This window comes from Cydia strobilella, chromosome Z (assembly GCF_947568885.1).
Source record: "Cydia strobilella chromosome Z, ilCydStro3.1, whole genome shotgun sequence".
Classification (NCBI taxonomy): domain Eukaryota; kingdom Metazoa; phylum Arthropoda; class Insecta; order Lepidoptera; family Tortricidae; genus Cydia; species Cydia strobilella.
The window spans coordinates 49,741,399-49,756,868 of record NC_086068.1 but is presented as its reverse complement, the minus strand read 5'-3'; the positions used below and the strand labels follow the sequence as shown (position 1 = coordinate 49,756,868).

Sequence of the window (15,470 nt, the reverse complement as noted above, 5' to 3'; positions counted from 1 at the left end):
AAATATTCCTTAAGTTCACTCTTCCCTGATTTTATTCCGATGAAATATGCTTTTGGAATGAAGTACAGACAAAAAAAGGACGTGCAGTACTCTACTTTAAGCGTAGGTTAGAATTATGCGTATTATAATTAAGACCCTAATATACATTCAATAAAAATCATGATTATTGACAGACATAAATAATTAACTGCTCATCACAGCAGTATGCAACGCATTACATACAGTTCAGAAATGAAATTACTAGATAAGTATGCTAACACTTAGCTAATTTCTTTTGTAGTCGCTATGCGTTACGTACTGACGCGATAAATACAGAGACAATCGTAAACCGTAATATAGGCCAGCTAGAGAGCATCAACATATTTCCATATTTACTTCAGGACACTATTTATCAGGTTCCGAGGGGCCGTCAACCCATCAATATATAAGATTATATCACAGGCGTATTCCGATTGTCATAATAGCTTATCAATTTGATCTGTATTTGTGTCATTTCTGGTTGAAGATTATATCCATGACAAATCCAGATCAAATTCATAACCTGTTATTACAATGTGAATACGCCTCAAGAACTAAATAACACACAAGTAATGTAATTTATAGGTATTAATCGTCCAGCCTTTGCCTAATGATAACATATTCGCTTGGCGGGCAGGTTTATGTATTAGTAGTACCTATAACAAAAACACTTTAACAGTTGTAATAAATACATTACTACTACATTTACTACCAATGTCCTCCCCTAACCCACGTTAATGTACAGAACATGCATAAGGATAGGTGTTCTTTGAATGTATAAGTTCGCTATCGCACTGTGGAAAATGTTAGCAACCTAATTATACTCGTAGTATAATTACAGTCTTAATGAACCAAAACAACACATAATATAATTAATTAACTAATTTCGTTTAATTTTATCCGCAAGGCTGTCGCAACTATTGAACTGTATATGTATGTTGTAACAATAATGTTCAAGCTATTAATCGTGTCTACATCGTCTTCATTGGTAACCGTAATATACCGTAAATAAATGCATAACAAGTATTAAATTGTGTTCAGTTACATATTTACTATTACCATAAGTTAACATACATGTATTCATAATTATCATATTACATAGTTATCATCTTCTTGGTGTAGCTCTTTTGATAGTGTACCTGTACCTATTAGTTGTCCTGATTTATGTCAATACCCATATCATAGTCATATTATACTATTAGTCGCGGTCCATATGGCGAGCGACCATTCGACTGCATCGCTGCACCAAGTCACTTACGCTCGTTCACTGGTGCTAATACGAGTACAATACTTAAACACACCAGGCGGCGATACTCGTATTTAATACTTTTTACACTAACCTTGGATCTGGCCGAAGTATTGTTAACAGACTTATTTGCAATAGTCGGTAAATAATCACATCAATATGTCAATTGACTGTCGTGCAATGCGGACCACTCGAAATAGATATGAATGAAAATTAAATCTAGATTACGGGAAAAATGCACTTGGGCAAATAACCAATAATGCAACAACGTTAGATATTCATTCAGATATTATAGACTGCAAGGTTAATAAATCTGTATATGTATATATTTAAATGGTTGACATCTACCAAGGGGGTATATTAAGCCATAAAGGAACTATAGGCTTAAAGCTTATCAACAAACTTGATAGAGAACAAATACATATGCAAGCACTGTACAGGGGTACACGCCGTACACGCGATTTAAATGGAAGAAAGCCTGAATCTGGTCTATATACTTTTATGATATATATGTTTATCTCACTACTTTTACACCTCTGTACAATACTTTTTTCAATAAATTATTTGTATTTTATAGCTTTTGTTTGTTACACGTTCTAAAATTTCAGTTTCAATTGCATTGCCATCAATTTATCCATTACCCAACCGCCGTCTGAGCAGTTTTATTTCAAAAACCTATGTATATATACACGCTTAGTTTAAGTTATAACTTACAATATTATCGTTTTGTTTGCGTGAGCGTGTTTCGAATAGGCTTGCGGAAGGCTTCGCGGGCCGCGGGGTCAGTGGAAGGGGCGCGGGGGCGAGGCGTGGGCGTGCTGACATCACCAGCAGAGCCGATCTTACATCACCCGCGGTCTCCCACCGGCCGCAGCCGCGGCTGCGCGCCGCTGCCCCTCCACATTGACCGATTATCGGCCCACCGATCGACAATTTGTAGCTACATAATTACCTTTTCTCAAAAATGGACGGTAAAGTCGACGTTGCCGGTTAAAAAGTAGGTCGCGAAGTGCGTAGTTTATGGTCAGTCAAAAAATTAAAAAGTTAAAAACATTGCAGTCTCGATTTCGGGACTGCAATGTTGCATACAAATTCCATTATTTGTCGAGTTCCAAACTTTTTAAAAGTTGAAGTGGCATATCAAATGAAGGCATAGCATATGAAACAGCCAAACAGATGATCAGTACTTATTATTATAATGTTGGTACCGCGACTATTTAGGTGTCTCAAATAGGTTGGCGTATTTTCAGCAGAAAAATACACTTTTATTTTTTAATAAAAATAAATAAAAAAACGCGGCAGAGCAAATCTTTTCACTTTTTTCTGTGAAAATATATATATCAGAACGTTGCTTCTGTAAAATATTTCTATTATATTTGTATTTATTGCGCCATTTTTGAGAAAAGCACTATATATGACTCGGTTGGAAGGCTACTTGCTGGCTTCGGATTCAATTAAACGGACTCCCAAGGTCGTCCGTTTAAAACGAATCCTCAGCCAGCAAGTAGCTACTTCCGAGCCTCGACAATAATGTACCTACTCATGTAAAAAAAAAAACATTGTAGCAAACTTTTAATTGAAACGCATGATATCGCATTAAAAACGTAATACCGTGTGCATATAGGTTGTCAAAATATCCTACACTTTTTGCGTAATACTTTGTTAGGCGTTTTTTAGGGTTCCGTAGTCAACTAGGAACCCTTGTAGTTTCGCCATGCCCGTCTGTCCGTCCGTTCTCGGCTTTGCTCCGTGATCGTTAGTGCTAGAAAGCTGCAATTTGGCATGGATACATAAATCGTACATGGCGACAGAACAGTAAAATTACAAATAGAAAAGAAATATTTACGGTACCTCTCATACAAAATGTCTTTATTTTAGTTTAGTTATATTTGATTTTTGTATATTTAATTTTTATAAGTGAGAACCTGTAATTGGCTCTGTAATTCTATTGTAGCTTTAAAAATGTTTATAGCTGTTGGTTTTCCATGTATGAAATAAAAATAAAATAAAATAAATAAAATGTCTTTATTTAAAAAAAATTGCGCTTTTTTTTTTTTCAATTGTGTGGGGTATCGTTGGATAGGTCTTCCAAAACGAATAAGGGTCCCTAAAAACCAATTTTTGGTAAAGTGAATATTTTGGGAAATAATCGCTCCGAAAAAAAATGTGTCCCCCCTTTGAACTGAGCCATGAACTTTTGAACCATGGATCAAAAAATAAGAAAAATTTCGTAATACAAAAGCTTAACTATGGAACCCTACACTGAGCATGGCCCGACATGCTCTTGGCCGATTTTTTATTAACTATTCAGTAGTTTAATTAACATTCCTATTAAAATATGAATTGCAACCAATATTTTGATAGATCAATTTAGTTTTACATATGAAAATGAAAAAATGAAAATGAAAATATTTTATTACATTAATAAAATGCTACATTACAAGGTAGCAGGTTGGGACTTCCTATTAAGTATATTATACCTGTATCAGGAAGCCTCGCTCCTCCGTAGCAACAAGTTGTAGGTTAACAAAAACAGAAAAAAAACTTAAGCTAACATATGGTTGCAAATACATACACAATATTGCTGCTGTCCACAATTATTAATTTTATCAGGCGTAAGAACGCAAGAAGGTTGTCTTTGTAAGGATCAAATCGAACAGAGAAATAAGTCTTATAACCTTGTAATATTTCATGAATTTGTGTAGTAAGCCAATCAATCATTGAGCAACCAAATGAGCAATCTTGTAATCATGACCTTGGTTTGATGCCTAATAATCAAACCAGCCCCTAAACTAAATAGTGTTCGTGTAAAGCGATTAAAAGCGCTTCCATCTTCAGAAGCGCGCTGCCTTGATTAGGTAAATGAGCATTAATTGAATTAAATGAGTATTATAATTTATAATAAATAGCAAAAAGCGATCGTTTGCGTGCAATAATTCCCACGGCAATGATGTAACTTGGTTTATCAATCACGACGAGACGGATGCAGAGCCGCAGCTTGGCTTGTGCTGTGGGCGTAGCGTACCAACCATTCACTTCTGCGTCTAATCGAGCGGCGGGATGTGCAGAACAATTCAATGTACCTAATCCTCTCCGCTACACGTTCCTACTGTTCCTAGTCGCGCATCATGGCAATGTACTTTGTAAACATCTATTTGCTTACGTCAATTGCCTTTATAGATCCTGTTGTTTAGAAAGCGCGTTTTATGTTTTACATTTTAGATCATACAAACTGAATTTAAGTGTTGTAAACGTCAAGAGTTTCTAATTCGTCATTATAATAAGTTTATATTCTGCTATAAGTCAAAAGTACGTGCGTTGCCTACATACATACCCTTGTTCTTATTTTTCCTAAACAAGTAAATTTTCAGCATTGCTCGAAAGTTGATTTTTTAACTTTATGACTTGAAGTAGAGTGTCCTAAACTCTATATGGTAAACTAAAGAAAAGAGAAGCAGACAAAGACGAAAACACATAAGACATAAAGCGCCAGTTTAAATGATAATATCATAATACCGCTCCGTATGAAAGCCTACTCGTTTTTGAAGTAAACTACATATACCTATAGAGGTAAATGCTTAAATGGTGTCGATACACTTTTAATGGTGCCGGTGACCACAGTTAATTCCATTTATCATTGAAATTCAAAGGAACTTGAGTAAGTTCGGTTGAGTTACACGGTCGGCATTTGCTAAAAAGGAAGTGAATCCTAATTACTCACCTTCAAATAAAAACAAGACGTCAGCTTTGAACCAGTACTGCTATCAATTTCACTAGCGACACAAGGATACTCAGGAAACCTAAACAAATTAGCAGAATAGCTTTTCCCAAAATGAGAAAACAAAGCAATATTCTATTAGTTTTTAGCATGATGTACAACCGGGGACATTCCTGGTGAACCAGTTCAGAAAAATTTTAGCCCGACAGTTTTTTAAGGTGTATTCTTGAACGCATTTAGAGACTAAAATGTCATACAAAACTTTCTGAAGTCGGTCTTGTTTTAGGGATATTGACGATTCTTGTGAAAATTTGTTTCTGTATTAACTTAGTAGTATGCGCTCGTGCAAGGAATACTGCTCCCACCTATGGGACGGTTCCGGCAAATATCAGCTGGCGGCCCTGGACTCAATTAAGCGCCGGGCTCATAGACTCTTTGGCGATGACCCATCTGTCAAGTCAAGGATACAGAGCCTTGAGCATCGCCGTCGAGTCGCTTGCCTATCGGTGTTCTATCGGATATATTCCGGGGAGTGCGCACAGGAACTGCACGACCTGATCCCACCTTCCCCTTTCCATCATTGGACACCCAGGCGCGGGGATCGATGCACCCGTTCGTGGTCCACATTCCATTTGTTCGGACGAAACGTTTTGCCTCCTACTTTTTGGTACGGACGGCTAAGGAATGGAATGCACTCCCGCCATCTGTATTCCCTGATCAATATGACCTCGGTCTCTTTAAAACAAGAGTGAATAGGCTGTTACTGAACCGGTGAGCTCCATCTTAGGCCCTGTCTTCACTTTCCATCAGGTGTGACTACTGTGACTAGGGCCAATCGCCGATCAGTTTATAATAATAAAAAAAAAGTTAAAAACGTCTTTTTAGCTGCGACGCTGTCACTATATTATGACTTGGTTTAGATTAGACATACCTACTGACAGACATCAAAGTTTTGAAGGACCTCGCAATTTTATCTGTAAATAAAAAAACTTTACTTATTCGTTGTAACGTTTTTTTTTTCTCGCCAAGATGTAAAAAGAAATAGCATGCCGTGTGCAGAAAAAGCAAAAAAAATATCATACCAAGACTCATATACGTTTTTATGCTCCTTATGACCTCAGGAATGCGTGGTTAAAATCTATCGGGTTACTTTAGCCCACAATGTATAAGATAAACTAATAGCAAAACTGGTGAATTAACAAGTCAAAGACCCGGAAGTGCTCAATGATTGAAGAAGAAGATATGTACTTCATAAGTTGGCCAGTGTAATAGAAGTCGTATACGCATACACCGTCCACAATGGACGAGGTCACGAATTGTGGCGAATAGCGAGCTATTGTGCTCTACAAAACGGGTTCAAGACATCCTGGCAATAAAGCTATCCGACAAGCACCTCCATCTGACAATGACAGCCCATAAATTTAAATCAAATTTAATTGTGATATTTGAATAGCCTCTTAGTTCACTACATTGACAGTTTTATTAGGCCTCGAGAATCACTCTAGCTAGACTCTCCAGACCGCGGGCACATAGTAGTCTTAGTCCCGTGCCCGTACCATGGTAGTCGCTATAATATATTATAGACTTATAGCGATTGCGCAAACTCATGGTAAGGGTTCACAGTAAAAATAGTAACAGTAACAAGTGCCAATGGTAACTGTGTTTTATACTGTCGCTGTCGGTGTGTACCGTTGTGTTGTCGAGTTTGTTGATTTGCACTAGACCTGATGAGTGATGAGATACAATATAAACATGCATGATATAAAAATAATACATACAAGACTGATAACATTTAACTTGTCTTTATAAACAATAAACGCGACCACATAATTATTAAATTTATAAATACTGATTGTATTGTATGAAAATGTAATCTTTGATTTTCTAGTTATCGCGGACCATAATCTTGGTTGGTATCAAAGAGCTTCTGATCCGTGGCAGATATTAATTCCATCATTTCCATCAGTATTTTTTATCTCGTTGAAATTATTCCGAAAATTCGCTCTATTAGCGGCTGCCATTATAGGTACTGAACCGTTTAAAATCAGCAGAGTGAACGAATATAAACTTTAAGTATACAATACATATGCACAAGTAAGTAAGTAAGTAAATATTCTTTTCCCCTCACTAGCTCGGAAAGTTGTCGTTTATCCTTCAATACAAGCGGGGAAAAGCGCGTTTTATCGACTAGTGGGGAAAGTAATTTGACCTTGGATGGAGCATGTTTAAGTAGCTTGACAGATAATAAAACGTAAAACGCTCATGATAATGGTTCGTTCGATATTAATTATCATTAAATAAATGGTTTGAGAATCTAATAAAAAATACCAAATTTAGCTTTATTTAATGATTTTAAGTCATAAACCTTAAAATTCCATAAGAAACGTTTGTTTTTTTATAATGATGTTAAATATAATTCTGAACGCACAAGTTGAGTCGATGCATTTTCAAAACGCATCGTTGACATTTCATACATCAGAAATGTCAACATTGTCAACAATTTTTTTACTTAAAACCTTTTCTCACCGACTCGCGTAAAAATACACAACTTCCAGAGTTTTCTGTTATAATAGCGTAAAGAAATGTGTGATTCCAGTGATGAAGATGATCTAACGCCTGTGGATGTTGCACTTTCCTCGCTATAGTGAGGTGAAGTTTTGTGTTACACACGGGCGCAAATGTATTTTACTTCTCGTGTGTTGAAACACTCGCTACGCTCAGGATTCTATTTTAGAACCACTCGCTTGCTCGTGTTTCAATTCTACACTCGCGGGTAAAATACAACTTTGCACCCTTGTATAACAAATAACTATTATTGCACCAAAAATTATACATTTTACATACATGTAAAACTACAAAGACATTTTTAAACAACAACAACAAGGTGTCTATAAATTACGAAAATATAGAGCCAACTAAAAACCTATGACAAACTAACGTTTATAACGTAACGTTCGGAACCATTCGGTCATCTTTTACTGATGAGATGTTATAATAGCCGAGCATCCTCAGCGTGATGCCGTTATCGGAAGAAAATGCCCGGCACGGTAGCGGAGCTCGAATTCACACGTAGGTTAGAGTTTACTGATGAGATGTTATAATAGCCGAGTATCCTCAGCGTGATGCCGTTATCGGAGGAAAATGCCCGGCACGATAGCGGAGCTCGAATTCACACGTAGGTTCTATTTTACTGATAAGATCTTATAATAGCCGAGCATCCTCAGCGTGATGCCGTTATCGGAGGAAAATGCCCGGCACGGTAGCGGAGCTCGAATTCACACGTAGGTTGGTTCCCTTTAACGGCTTTAACTGATGAGATGTTATAATAGCCGAGCAAACTCAGTGTGATGCCGTTATCGGAGAAAAATCCCCGGCACGGTAGCGGAGCTCGAATTCACGCGTAGGTTGGTTCCCTTTAACTGATGAGATGTTATAATAGCAGAGTATCCTCAGTGTGATGCCGTTATCGGAGAAAAATGCCCGGCACGGTAGCGGAGCTCGAATTCACACGTAGGTTCTCTTTTACTGATGATATGTTATAATAGCCGAGCATCCTCAGCGTGATGCCGTCATCGGATGAAAAATGCCCGGCACGGTAGCGGAGCTCGAATTCACGTAGGTATTGGCCATGCTGATCATCGACCTGAGTAATATTGAGCTCCTGTTAACCCTTTAGTGCACCGGTCGGCAATCTTTTAGCTGCCAAGGGCCAAATAGTAGTTAACGAAATTGACTTTGTTAATATTTATGACGTCATCAGGTATTGTCGTTTGTCAAAAATCCCTGGCTATTTTGTATGTAATGTTGACTCAAAATTACATACAAAATAGCCAGGGAGGCTCGCGGGCCGTAAGTGAGAGACCTGTTGCCGACGGCTGCTTTCGTGGATAACAGCATCAAACTTAACCGCCGCGCCGTTGCGTATTGGTAGAAAAGAATGAATAGGGCATTTTAGGGATTTTAGCATGTAATTAAAACCTATATTATGTTTATATTTGACCGAATTAAGTAGTGTAAAAAACTGATCTTGTTACATTGAATGTAGTTGATTAGGCAGAGAAATGACAGGTTCCGTGACGACGTACAATATGCAGATGTGAACTAAACGCCACATTAATGATGATAACTTATTAATTTAAAACTAAACTAAAAATTCCTTCGAAAGGAATATCTCGGAAATCGGAAACCAGGCATTTTTCGCCTATATGTTACATAACTTTTTTACCAAGTATATTACATATTAGGCAATGAAATATATGGTTAAGATTATTCGGGTTATTGTAGAGCGAGGACGGACGCTCCAATCTTTCGTCTGTCCACGTAGAACTCTCGCACGTACAGAGGTACGACTGTCGCCGCTGCACGCTGGTCCTGTCTGTCGTGTAGATTCACGATAGCGGAATTATAGAAGCATTTTAACAATTCAGTATAAATCTCTTGTCTTGACTAGAGGTAATCGTCAGTCAGATTGGAATAAAAAAGCATACCAAGTCGGCTTAATTTATGAATACAATAGCGGAAAATAATCTATCATATTTTTTCAGATGCATTTGCATTATTTATTTAGGTAATTTCTCAAAAATGGCTCTAGCGATTTCGATGAAATTTACAATACCGGGGCAATATAATAAAAGGGCAATTCGATCAAACGGGGACATTTTAAAAATAATTAGTTTGCCCGAGTTTCCGCGGTAGCCCGGTGGATAAAGGGTTGTAAAACTTGTAAAGTAATGATTCGATTTAATTTCCAAACCAGAGGCTAACGAGGGTGACAAAGCGATCCTAGGAATTGTTGGTAAGATTCGCTTTCGAGTGTTTTCAAATAAGAAATTCAATATTTATAACATACATTAATTGGTGTGTGTGAAGTCCCCAATCCTGTACTAACGTGGCTGCCTATGTTGCATGACAGTGCCCCCGCCAAGTCGAGCAAAACAAAGAGGCACAGCCGTACCATTCTTTTCTCGAAGCCACTCAGGCCATTTTCAACGTCAGAACGTTGAAAATGGCTTCAAGTGAGTGAGTGTGTCAGTGACAAAACTAATAAGGAATTTTGACATGCAATAATTCTTAAACTACATGTTAAAATTATATTACATGTTAAAGCACACACTGCTTTACGTGTACCGTAGTTACCGTACTCGTAAATATGTGTAATGCCACAGATTATATAATAGTTCTTAAGAACAGATACTTATCTCTCAAAGAAAACGCAAATACCTACCGTTTTGATACCTACACAAAAATACAATGGAGTGACCTTCGGCGGGCCGCTCCCCGCACCGCGTCAGGGGGGTGTCACTGCGCAGTTTAGGTATATTTGGCCGGCGCACCGCCCGGAAGGTGTATGTCAGTGGGCTGCCGCTCGGCTCGCACGATAGTCGTGTCACGTGGCGCTCGCGCAAAATTGAAAATACGCAATGGCTTCGAAACCTAAATCGCGATCTAATCTGTATAAAAGATAATGTTCTGTTTACGGATGTCTGAATAAACGGAAGAACAAGGAAGCAGAAAAAACATATTTTTTAAATTCCGGACTATATTGACCGACATATTTTCAAAGGAATAAGTACTTCTGTGGCATACCTACTTCCGTGAGAATCAGACATACTATCTCCGGCTAAAAATTGTATGTTTACAGAATCAACGTTTGTAATTCCTACATATTTATCTTAAAAATAATAAATCTGTAGGTATAGGTACAAAAACTTGTCAAGTGACAACCCCGTGCCGACACTCGCAGCTCGGTCATAAAACTGCGGCACGCAAAGAAGATTCACGGTTCGTGCGCGGTTATAAGTTTCAATTTTGCTTGCAAGCGGCGAGTGTAGGTCTAATTTTATACCTAAATCTGGCTTTTGTGAAGGAGTGAATTTTCTGTACGGTAGTACTATTAGTTATTCTGTGACCGCGTGCACCGGCACAACGCTAGGGTTGCCGACGCTTAGAAATGATAAACACCAATAGGTATTTATCATGAGAAACATTAGAAATGATAAATGCCATAGGTATTTATCATTTCTAACAGCAGTGAAATAAAATGAAATCTAAATCTTAAATTATGTATTTTAGTCATTCATTCATTCATTTACAACTGTTTTACTTTGTAACTATAAATTTGTCGTAATAAACACTACATGTTTAATGAAAGAAATTCAATAGTAAGTACCTACGTAGCTTGTAACTATTGTAAAAATTGCAAGTGCGGCGCGCGGTGACGTGCGTGCGTGAGCGCGTGTGGCAACCAACTGGCTTGCTTTTCTACCGTGAACGGGAGGCGATTTGTAGGTATAAATCCGAGCTCGCGCGGAGAGTTCCATAGGCCTGGTAATGCTCAAACTGCATGTAATTAGCGCTAAGTATGTTCAATTAGAATTATTTTTAATAGTTGACGATGATCCTTATGTCATTATGCAGCCGTGCGATGGCCAAGTCATTATATGTATTTAAAAATAAAGATATTTAATATTGATACGATTTTAACACCCCCTGGCACTAACTAAAATACCGACTTTGTTTCACATTACATCTCAAAACTTTTTTGTAGTAGAAGAATTGCGTTGCGAGACTTGCATCTTTTTACATGTAATGTTTTTGATGGGATATACAATTTATTTATTTAAACCTTTGGGAAACAAACAGCCAAAAACAACACACATAGTAAATCAGATAACACATTCACAAGCCACACAGTTTCCACTAATGAATGATAACAGTTATGTTCCTCCACTGTTGTTCAGAAACTAACATTAATAATACAATTTAAACTTAATTTAATATTAATACAATTTACAACATGCAAAACTAAAATACCTAACTCGAATTGTTGAAGACAGCATTTAAACGTTGGCAAGTAGATGATGAATAGATAGTGGAACTAATGGATATTATTTTTATTATTAGCTGTATTTTTTATTGCAGAAACAAACTGTTGTAGTGATAAATGGAATATATCTATATCAGAATTTTTTTCATTATAAGTTCTACACGCTCTAGCTAAGAACATATTTCTTGCATATGTAGTACGACCAAAGTGAATTGCAAAGAGGTTTGTGGAGCGAGTTCGCCGATCGGGACATCGAATCGAAATTTTAGATAAAAGATCTGGTGAATCAATAAGGCCATGTAAGATTTTGAACAAAAAAATCTGATCTCGAATTTCTCTACGTGTTTGAAGAGACTCTAAATTGTCAGTGCTAAAAGATTTAAATTTATATTTCATTGTTCTAATAAATTTGTTTTGAATTTTTTCAATTGTGTGAATGTGAACATTGAAATGAGGATTCCAGGCTGTAGTGGAGTATTCTAAGTTTGACCTAACAAATGCGTTAAATAGAAGTTGCAGAGTCTTAGGGTTTGTAAAATCCTTGCTTTGTCGAAAAATGAATCCCATCATTTTGTATGCTTTCGCTGAAATTTTGTCAATATGTGAAATAAATTGTAGTTCACTATCAAGATTTAAACCCAGATCCTTCACTTCAGATACAGCCCTTAAAATTTTGTTGTTTAAAGAATAATTATACTCTATCTTATTGCGTTTTCTTGTAAATGTAATGGCACAGCACTTTTCGACATTCAAGTACAGTTCATTCATAGAACAATATAAACTCAGTCTATCAAGATCAGCTTGAAGTTTTATGCAATCATCTTTAGTATCGTCGGCATATAATAATAAATCAGAAAATTTGAAACATTCATTAATGTAAATATTGAATAATAATGGACCCAAATGGGAACCCTGAGGTACGCCTGAATATACGGAAACAAAACTAGAAGTGTATCCCAATACAATTATTGTTTAGATGATATAAAGTCTAATTTCACGGATTTTCGAATAAATATCAATATCAGAAATATTGATATTACCTATATATATATATTAAATATTGTCGAACCACGCTAACTCGAACCTCGATTTTTTGCTGCTACTGTTTTTTTTTTATGAAATAGGAGGCAAACGAGCAGACGGATCACCTGATGGTAAGCGATTACCGCCGCCCATGGACACCCGCAACACCAGAGGGGTTGTAAGTGCGTTGCCGGCCTTTAAGATGGGAGTACTGTATATGTAATTATGTCATACTGTGTCAAAATTTGCATAAATTTATACGCCCAATATCTTATCAGTGTAATCAAATCATAATGAATTGGATTAGATGTAGGTACATAATTGGTCGCTTATTGTTTTGTACTCGTAGTGTCGATATAAAAAATGTGTTGGGGAAACAAAGCGAACACTATTTAGCTCTACCACTTGACTCACTCGACCCACTTGGCGGTTGGTAAAGTACGTTTAGTCGTAATGGTGGTTTTCTAGTTCTAGTAGACGGTAGCTAGACTTAGAGAGAGAACTCTAAAACTTGCATCCTTCAAGTGGCCTGCGTTCTCTGGTCTTTACCGACGAACAGCTGCCAGACGTCTGGTAGGTACAGTCGCCATCAGATATATCTGAGCGGTCAAGGCTCTCACAAATATCTGAACACGCCTCTATTGTCAAGGCGTTAGAGTGCGTGTTCAGATATTGTGAACCCCTCGGGCGCTCCGATATATCTGATGGTGACTGTACCATAATAAGAATTACCATAATAACATCCAACCAACCGTCTTAGTTAAGAAGTAATACTAGACCAATAGGAAATAGCTGAGAGTCCATACTCTTCCTTTCATTCATACGTCAAAACTATCACCCCAAAGAAAAGGATTATACAGTCGAACCACGCTAACTCGAACCTCGATAAGACGAAATCCTTGTTAACACGAAATAAAATGCTATTCCCTTCCCTCAAAGCCCAAAACCTCCATAACCCAAAATATTTAACCTCATTAAAACGAATTAACCATCGATTCAAGGCTATCCAGTACAAATAAAAAAAAACAAAAATTTGAACTGAAACTCTATCTCGAAAAATAGACGTATTCTTATATTACCTCTATATCTCGAAATAATTTATCATAAAAACCTCTGTACCTCGAAGAAAATAATAAGACCATACTTTATGCATATGTATAATTACCTCTCTAATACGAATTTTTCATTCATGTTACCTCTGTAACTCGAAACCTCTTTAAGACTAATAATAAAAACCTATAAGATCTTGTGTAAGTCCATACCCTCTATGAGACGAAAACTCGTTAACGCAGCGTACTACGTAGGCGAACAACTCGCGAACGCGAAGCGAAACGATGCGGTGCGGGGTAAATCAATCCTTTGATACCTATAGAAGTGTCCTACGTAGGCGATCTCGTTGCGAAAGCGAACGCCGTGGGCCCGCCGCGCCGCGCCGCTTCGCTACGCGTTCGCGAGTTGTTCGCTTACGTAAGACGCAGCGCAACACGAAATTTTTGGCGTTTCCCTTCAGATTCGTGCCATCGAGGTTCCCGTTCCACTGTAGTTTTCAGTTTTTTGCTACATGGATGGATGACTACGAGAAGCTCCTTTATTAAAAGGTGTTTAACAGGGTGCTATTAGATGAGATTGACAATGATGATGCTTTCTAGTAAATGTACCGCGGGAAATACTTAAAGTACCCGCCCAAGTATTAGCCTTTTTAGGGTTCCGTACCTCAAAAGGAAAAAACGGAACCCTTATAGGATCACTTTGTAGTCCGTCACACAGACAGACTGTCAAGACCTTTTATCTCGGGAACGCGTGGAGGTATCGAGTTGAATTTAAAACCATATACTGAGGTCTGCAGTTTCTTGAAGCTGTGAAAAAAAAACTTCTACGTTAACGTAAAAAAAGATACGGCCGTTTATACCGCAAAAAACGGACACTCAAGGGAATGAAAATTTATAGGGTTATTTACTTCCCGTTGACCTAAAATTATGAAATTTGGCAAGTAATATCGTGTACAAGTACAGGGAAAAATCAGAAAACTATGTAAGGTCAGAATACATTATCTCCCCATGGAAATGACGTTTTGAATTAATTCTGCAATGAGTAAAGTAGGTATTGCAACTGTGCAATGTAATCTGTTGTGGCGTTAAATAAATGTATTTTCTTTCTTCTTTCTTTCAATTCCTGTGCATAGTAGGTAAACCTGTAAAAATATTTTTTTGGGAGTTTGGTGTTTTGCACATACTTACTGCTTATAGTATTTACACGTTTTTACTACACTACTGGACTATAGGTCTACCGCGGTCAGAATGATAGTAGTTATAGGTATAGTTGAATAAGGACTGGTTGAAGGATTGGATGTATATGTATAGGTATGCGAATGCGACTGGTTCGTATTATGTGAACTCAGTATAAATTAAGACGATTCTCGCTGATTTGGCCTTGAGCGTCTCAGCGTCTCTGTACCCGCACCCCGCTCACTGCGATCGTACGTGAATTTCGTCTCGGTGCGGCGACTGCGGCGGAATGAGGTTCAAAGAATAACCTACAGCCCAGAGGCGCGCGGCATTTGGCGCTATACCTCGTATTTGTGTATCTTTTGCAGATATTTTGTTGTTTGAGTATGAGTAGATCATGCGTGTAGTGGAGGT

General features: G+C 37.6%; 1 protein-coding gene and 2 long non-coding RNA genes across 9 annotated transcripts in view; 2 read left to right on the top strand and 1 right to left on the bottom strand.

Moving 5' to 3' along the window:
* LOC134753988 (uncharacterized) overlaps window positions 1-3,085 on the top strand; it is a 146,518-nt gene extending 143,433 nt beyond the window's left edge. Inside the window, exon 2 of the long non-coding RNA XR_010128858.1 lies at window positions 2,931-3,085. This is a non-coding gene — a long non-coding RNA (uncharacterized LOC134753988). The remainder of the gene's footprint in view (window positions 1-2,930) is intronic.
* LOC134753945 (uncharacterized) overlaps window positions 1-15,470 on the bottom strand; it is a 102,035-nt gene that overhangs the window by 58,027 nt on the left and 28,538 nt on the right. The window lies entirely within an intron of this gene.
* The window catches only part of LOC134753987 (uncharacterized), a 234,832-nt gene that overhangs the window by 200,465 nt on the left and 18,897 nt on the right, over window positions 1-15,470 (top strand). The window lies entirely within an intron of this gene.